The 6,000-nt window shown below is 45.9% G+C and overlaps 1 non-coding gene across 1 annotated transcript; it reads left to right on the top strand.

Annotated features, from left to right (window-relative positions):
- The first annotated feature begins 1,487 nt into the window (after positions 1-1,487).
- On the top strand, positions 1,488-1,559 carry TRNAP-CGG (transfer RNA proline (anticodon CGG)). The gene has a single exon. It is a non-coding gene; the product is annotated as a tRNA-Pro (tRNA).
- Positions 1,560-6,000: the final 4,441 nt, after the last annotated feature.

Raw genomic sequence — 6,000 nt, 5'->3', positions numbered from 1 at the left:
AACTGCGCCACGGTCTACACTAGCAAACCTGAAGTCGCTGAACAAGTTGCCATTGCATTGGCCCTAACAGACGATAGATTCACAGAAATATACAGTGACTCGAAAACAGCTATTAGAGCTTTCAATAGGGGAAAGATTGCCCCACAGGCTGCTAGAATAATTAACCAAATGCAAACAAATGTTACGCTTTACATTTACTGGTTCCCGGCACACCTTGGTTCACTTGAGGACATTCCTGTCAATCCAAATGAATCGGCCAACAGCGTCGCCCGCGACCTTACAGACCGGGCCGCTTTTACATATGGTTTTGATTCTGCTGGATTGGGGAACCTACAGAGAGATACGCTCATTACATACAATGAAATTACAAAACATTACTACATGGAAAGGAGGGAGTTTCCACCCCCTCACTACAGGCTAAGCAGAGCACAAGCAGTTACACTTAGGCAATTACAAACACAGTCTTATTATTCACCTGCACAAATAAAGGAATGGTATGACATTACAGACATGAATATTTTATGCAAAGCATGCGAAAAGGAGATGTGCACGCTTGAACATCTGCTCTGGGAGTGTGGGTCGCTCGGCCCTGGCATTTCCCGGAATCGGTTTTTAGGAATGATCAGATCTTCAGATCGTATCCCTCAAGTCCTGGCTGTCCAGTACGCCCGTGATAGGGCTAGGAGGCTTGACCTCCCGGTCCCGACATGGGACTAGCCAGGTAGGTGGCAACACCTTGTACAGGACCAGAATAAAGTTTTTTCCTCCTCCTCCTCCATATATAAACAGATATATTTGAAGGAATACGCGTTGAAAAACATAACAAATTTATTTTGACCGTTTTGGCTGCGGACCGACCGTAACGTCGAAAATAAATTTGTGATGTTTTTCAACCTGGATTCTTTCACATAACTTTGCAGTTGCCAAGCGCTCTTATCAGTATTCAACTATATGCATATAATTGTGAAAAACTCAGGCTGCTAACAGCAATGTTGTCCGAGGATTCAGGTAAGCACAAGAGGAAATAAATCAGTAATAAGAATGTCAGAAAAGCGTCGTCCTTCACTTTTACTGCGAAAGGCACGCGCTGCTTCTGCGAGTCTCGCGAACGCTTGCTCGTCGTTTATTCTTATTTTTTATCCCTCCTTTTTTTTCTTGTTGGCTTTCTTCTTTTTTTTCGTTTCTTGCTATGCTTTGTCGTTCTGAGGTGACCTGTGTCTCTTGCCGCACAAGTTCGCAAGTGCGTTTTTGTGATGCATGGCCGTCCTTTGTACCATTGTTAGTTCACAGTATTTCTTTTTTTTTTTTTTCACTAGGAAGTCACGCTATGCGAATACTGTGTAAATAGCAAAAACTGCTGTTCGCATGAACTGGTCAAAACATGTTTTTTTCTGCATTGACGCGCAGACTACTCGCTTCAATTTCAGCGGGTGGCACGCTTATCTCTCCTTTTAGACATCATATAGCGGTGTAAGGGAAACCAGCTCGGCTCGTTGGTCTAGGGGTATGATTCTCGCTTCGGGTGCGAGAGGTCCCGGGTTCAAATCCCGGACGAGCCCGAGTCCTTTTTGTTCTTACTCCTCCCTTATTTTCCTTTTTTTTTTCTTTTACAACTTTGAGTAAGGTCAGGCCTTCTTTTTTTTAATTTCGTGCTTAACTTTGTATGCAGCAAACATGGGCATAATTATCAACAGCCGTCACCTATACTAAGATTCTTCGAAACGGGTCTCAATGGATCTATTACAGACAACCATCCTGAAAAAGAAAGATAAGAAAAACAAGAAAAGGCAAGAAAACAAGGACTGTTTCAGCGTGGCCGCTGTTCCGACGCACCGGTGCAGCACGGCGAGAAACGAGACGAAACACGCATAGATCGCGGGAAATGACGCTTTTTACGAAGCACGCGATTATACGATTGTACAAACACACTGTGGTCGACGGTTGTTGCCCCATCGTCGCGTCAGTAATGCACGGCGTAGCGTGCTTCATCGCTACAGATGACGGGCCGTACGCTATCGCCACAACTGCTGTCGTGTTTTGGCTCGAAAAAAATAAATCAGAAGTGCCCAGACGCACAAGCGTCGGAAATAACGCACAACTTCCGTTTCCGTTGATGATTTCAATTACTAAGTTGTGATGCCAACTAAAACGTGCCAGTAATATGTCATTTCGCAAGCACAAGTTGGTTGCATACTTACATTAAAAACAGTTATCACGCCAGGTGGCAACCAATTTTCATGGCACCTATTTTTTTTTAATGCAATGGAATGCTCACCGGTCAGAGTGTCTAATCATGAAGCGGTAACGCGGCAAACGCCGTGGAACATTTTTTGTCCGAATTTTTCTATCTGGAGTGAGGGTGTAGTCGTTCACAGGAAGCATGCTGAAAACGGCGACAGGTGAGCGCGATAGCGATTATACGCCGACATTAGTGGGAGGCAGACGACAAGCGCGGCCGTAACTGTGAAAAAGTATGATTTTCGTTATCAAGTCGATGTTCCTGCGATTCGTGTTTTCCGAAGTGTTAAAGTATTTCTTCGGCAATAGTTCCGTGTCTTCGTGGCTTCCTGTCCAACTGCTTCGGTATTTAACCAGTCAAACCAAAGCCAATCGGATTCAAAACGAAACGACGCTTTCGCACGTCACACGCAGTTCGGCGTGTTGCCGTAAACATGCGTGCGCTTTTGATTTCCGAAGCATATGATGTGTAATAATATAGCAACTAAAACTTTAAGCAATGGTTGTGCTGTACTTAATAACAGTCGAGTTACGTAAAGTAATATCATAGAATACATCGGAAGTACCAAAATTTCACTGCCAGGTATCGCCACTTACTGGTTTCTGAGACTTTCTTTGCCGATTTAAAATTATAATTCCCATTTATATTGCAAACAGCGTGCGGGATTCTATTACTATATGTCATGGTCATTTCACTTCCATCAACGTCTCACAACGCATTCTGGCCAATTGTCGATCCCTTTAATCGCTTGTTTGGTTATGATTAAGATGCTGATTGATGATGATGACCGTACGTGTGCTTACGATCAATAATAATGTTTATTATGATTATTATTTCTAACGACACATTTCCCAAGAAAGGTTGGCGTCCAAGCATGCCACATTACTTATGTGCTGGCCCCAACGCAACTGATTGTCTGAAGCATACAGCGACAGCACTAACGATGATCTAGGTCAGCAGGGACCCCGGTACCGGAGGGCGTTTGCCCGCCCCCCCCCCCCCCCCCAACATTTTTCCACAGAGAGCAGGGCCCCCCACTTTCCGACTGTTTACGCCAAAATCAAAATTTTTACACGTTGAATTTTCAAACTGATGGCTGTGTGGTCCACTGCTTTCCAGAAAGCCGATGATCAACTGGACCTACAACGGTGGCACGATGGCCGGTTCAGAAGCCGCAAATTAAGGCACGCCACTCAACATACCATTAACAAAACTCTTCATTAAATCGCAACTACGGAAACAGATGTACACAAAAAATGGCGGGATATTGACTTACATACGGAGAGGGAACAACAACGCATCAATGGATGAGGAACATTTCCCTCATGCCACCGCACTTCCCTACAAAATAATACACAAGCCAGGCAATCACCGGACACTGTACATTTCCAAACTATCTCTTAAGATCCAAGAAAACTGACCAGAACTCTTGCAAATGCTGAAAACCGGAAAACCAAACGCGGAAAAAATGATGTACCAGGTTGTCCGGTACCTACAACTCGTGTTTTCTGCGTCAGCTGCTTCAGGAGAGCGATCTTTAAATACTCTGAGGCGAGTAAAAACATTTTTGCGCAGTCGAATGACACAGAGGAGGCTCGCACACCTTTTCCTCTTCCACGTGCACAAGAAGAGAGCTGCGGAACTGCACTTGGATGTGAGTTCGTGTCTAGAGCGGCAGAAGGAACAGCGACCTTCGGCCTCACCTCTCGCGCCTAACGCCTTCTTAGAACGACAGACAGCTGAGCTAGTTGGTAAGGATTCATTATTATGCAATTTAAGCCTGTCGCACAGGCTTAAAGAAGTTGCAAGTAGATATGATGGTAATGTTGCTTTCACTGCTCCCAATAAACTAGGTAAGATATGCGCTGCCGTACAGAGGAAAAAGGAGCAGGTAAAAGGCAAAAAACGAACAGATATTTGTCTAGTGAAGCACAATAAGAACAACAGGTTTACTGACTGTCGTATGGGTGGGATTTATAAAATTCCCCTTAGCTGTGGCCAGTTCTACGTAGGGCAAACGGGACGGTGTATGAATCAGAGGCTAATGGAACATAAAAGGTCGTTAACCGGTGGATCGCCTTCTAATTTTTCCCTGCATTGCCAAGATTGTAACTGCGCGCCAGAGTTAGATGAATGCGCGATATTGTACAGGCATAAGAATGAAGATACGCGTCTTATGGTAGAGGCATGGCATACCTATAATGGTGGAAGTGCGTGCGTGAGTCAACCTTCGATTACTTTACATAAGGAAGAGATTAAGTGCATTAACAGTTATCTCTCACGTAGACCGGCACGTGTACCCGACTGACATGTGTTGATACCATTCCTGAGCTTGTGCAGATGAGTTTTGTGTCTTCTTTCTTTTTTTCACCTCAGTGCTCCCTTCAGTTGATAGTCGGCGTTCGTGTTGTCCACTTCTCTACTCTTGTGTCCTGTCTGCACGCCTCACTTCTTTTTTGCATAATAACGCCTTCTTGTCATGCCAGCTATGAAGCTCGTCAATCTGCGATAATAGCTTTGTGCCTAGTGCCTACTTTCTTGTCTACTTGTATCACATTTGTGCACTTGTGTCAGTTCACATTTGCTTCACTGCGGGAGCGAATGCAGAAATATTAAAAATTATTTTTCGCAGCTTTCGAACCCGTTTTGTCAGTTGCGCGGTTGCACAGGTTTTCACTACTTCTGAAATTTCCAACCATATTTAAAGTGTATAACAATGCAGAATAAGCGAGGAGGCAAATATGTAAAATTTAATACGGCTAACATGAATGGCTAACATGAAGGGGGTAGCGGAACCATGAGGCGGAAAGCGGAGGAGGCGCGGAGGGGAGACGGCCTGCGCATGCGCTGAGTTGCCGGCGGCCGCGGCAACCGCAGCCGCGTGAGCGATCTCATTTGCGCTTCCGAGGGGGGGGCAGGGTGCCGTGAGGTGAGGAGGGCTGCGCTCGTCCGCGGCGTCTACTACTGAGGTCAGTTCGCGGTACCAGCGTGTGTGGCATGATTCACTGCTCCTGCAAGGGACGATGGCGAGCGGCTACGAGTAAGGCTCGATGTGACGCTCCCTTGGGTGTTGTCGCCACTGGCACTGGTGGCACGACTTCCCCGCGACGAAGGGCCGCTCTCGTCATTAGTGGAACCGATGAAAGCGACGCTTTCTGTGCTGTTTGCGTTCATTGAGGGTATTTGGCGGTGACGTTAACGGTATACGACAATCCTGATGCGAATTTAAATGTTACGTAGAAATTGTCGCTCGGCAACTTGGTTGTGATCTAATGAATACATTATTGCGCCAAAAAGGAAAATAAAGACTTAGGAGTGAGAGTATGAAACAACAGATCGGAGCGCTGAGTTAAAAGAGGAATAAACACTCTTTGCATTGAATCTGCTCTCATGAAGTCGTACCCTCACGCGATGCAGGCTAGCGTTGATAAGCAATTGGCGAGGCTACACACAGCCGGCTACCGAGCTTGGTCGTTGGCGTGGTGTCAAAAACTTTACTCCAGAAGGTGAAGGGGAAAAAGAAAGGCCTACGCCTAGGCCCGACCAAGAAGGATGCAAACCCGCAGTGATGCCATACGTCCACAGGCTTTCCCACAACTTGAAGAAAGTCGCTACTAGGTTTGGTGTGCCAGTTGTTTTCTCGGCGCCACGCAAGTTGGCCGAACTATGTCCGCGCATAAGCCGCGTCGACAAAAAGTCAGGATGCCAGAAAAAGCACACTATACAGTACATGAAATGTGCGACGGGCGTTATATACGAGA

The sequence above is a fragment of the Dermacentor andersoni genome, chromosome 7 (genome assembly GCF_023375885.2).
Source record: "Dermacentor andersoni chromosome 7, qqDerAnde1_hic_scaffold, whole genome shotgun sequence".
Classification (NCBI taxonomy): domain Eukaryota; kingdom Metazoa; phylum Arthropoda; class Arachnida; order Ixodida; family Ixodidae; genus Dermacentor; species Dermacentor andersoni.
Note: the sequence above shows the minus strand (reverse complement) of the source record. Positions and strands in the feature narration are given on the sequence as shown.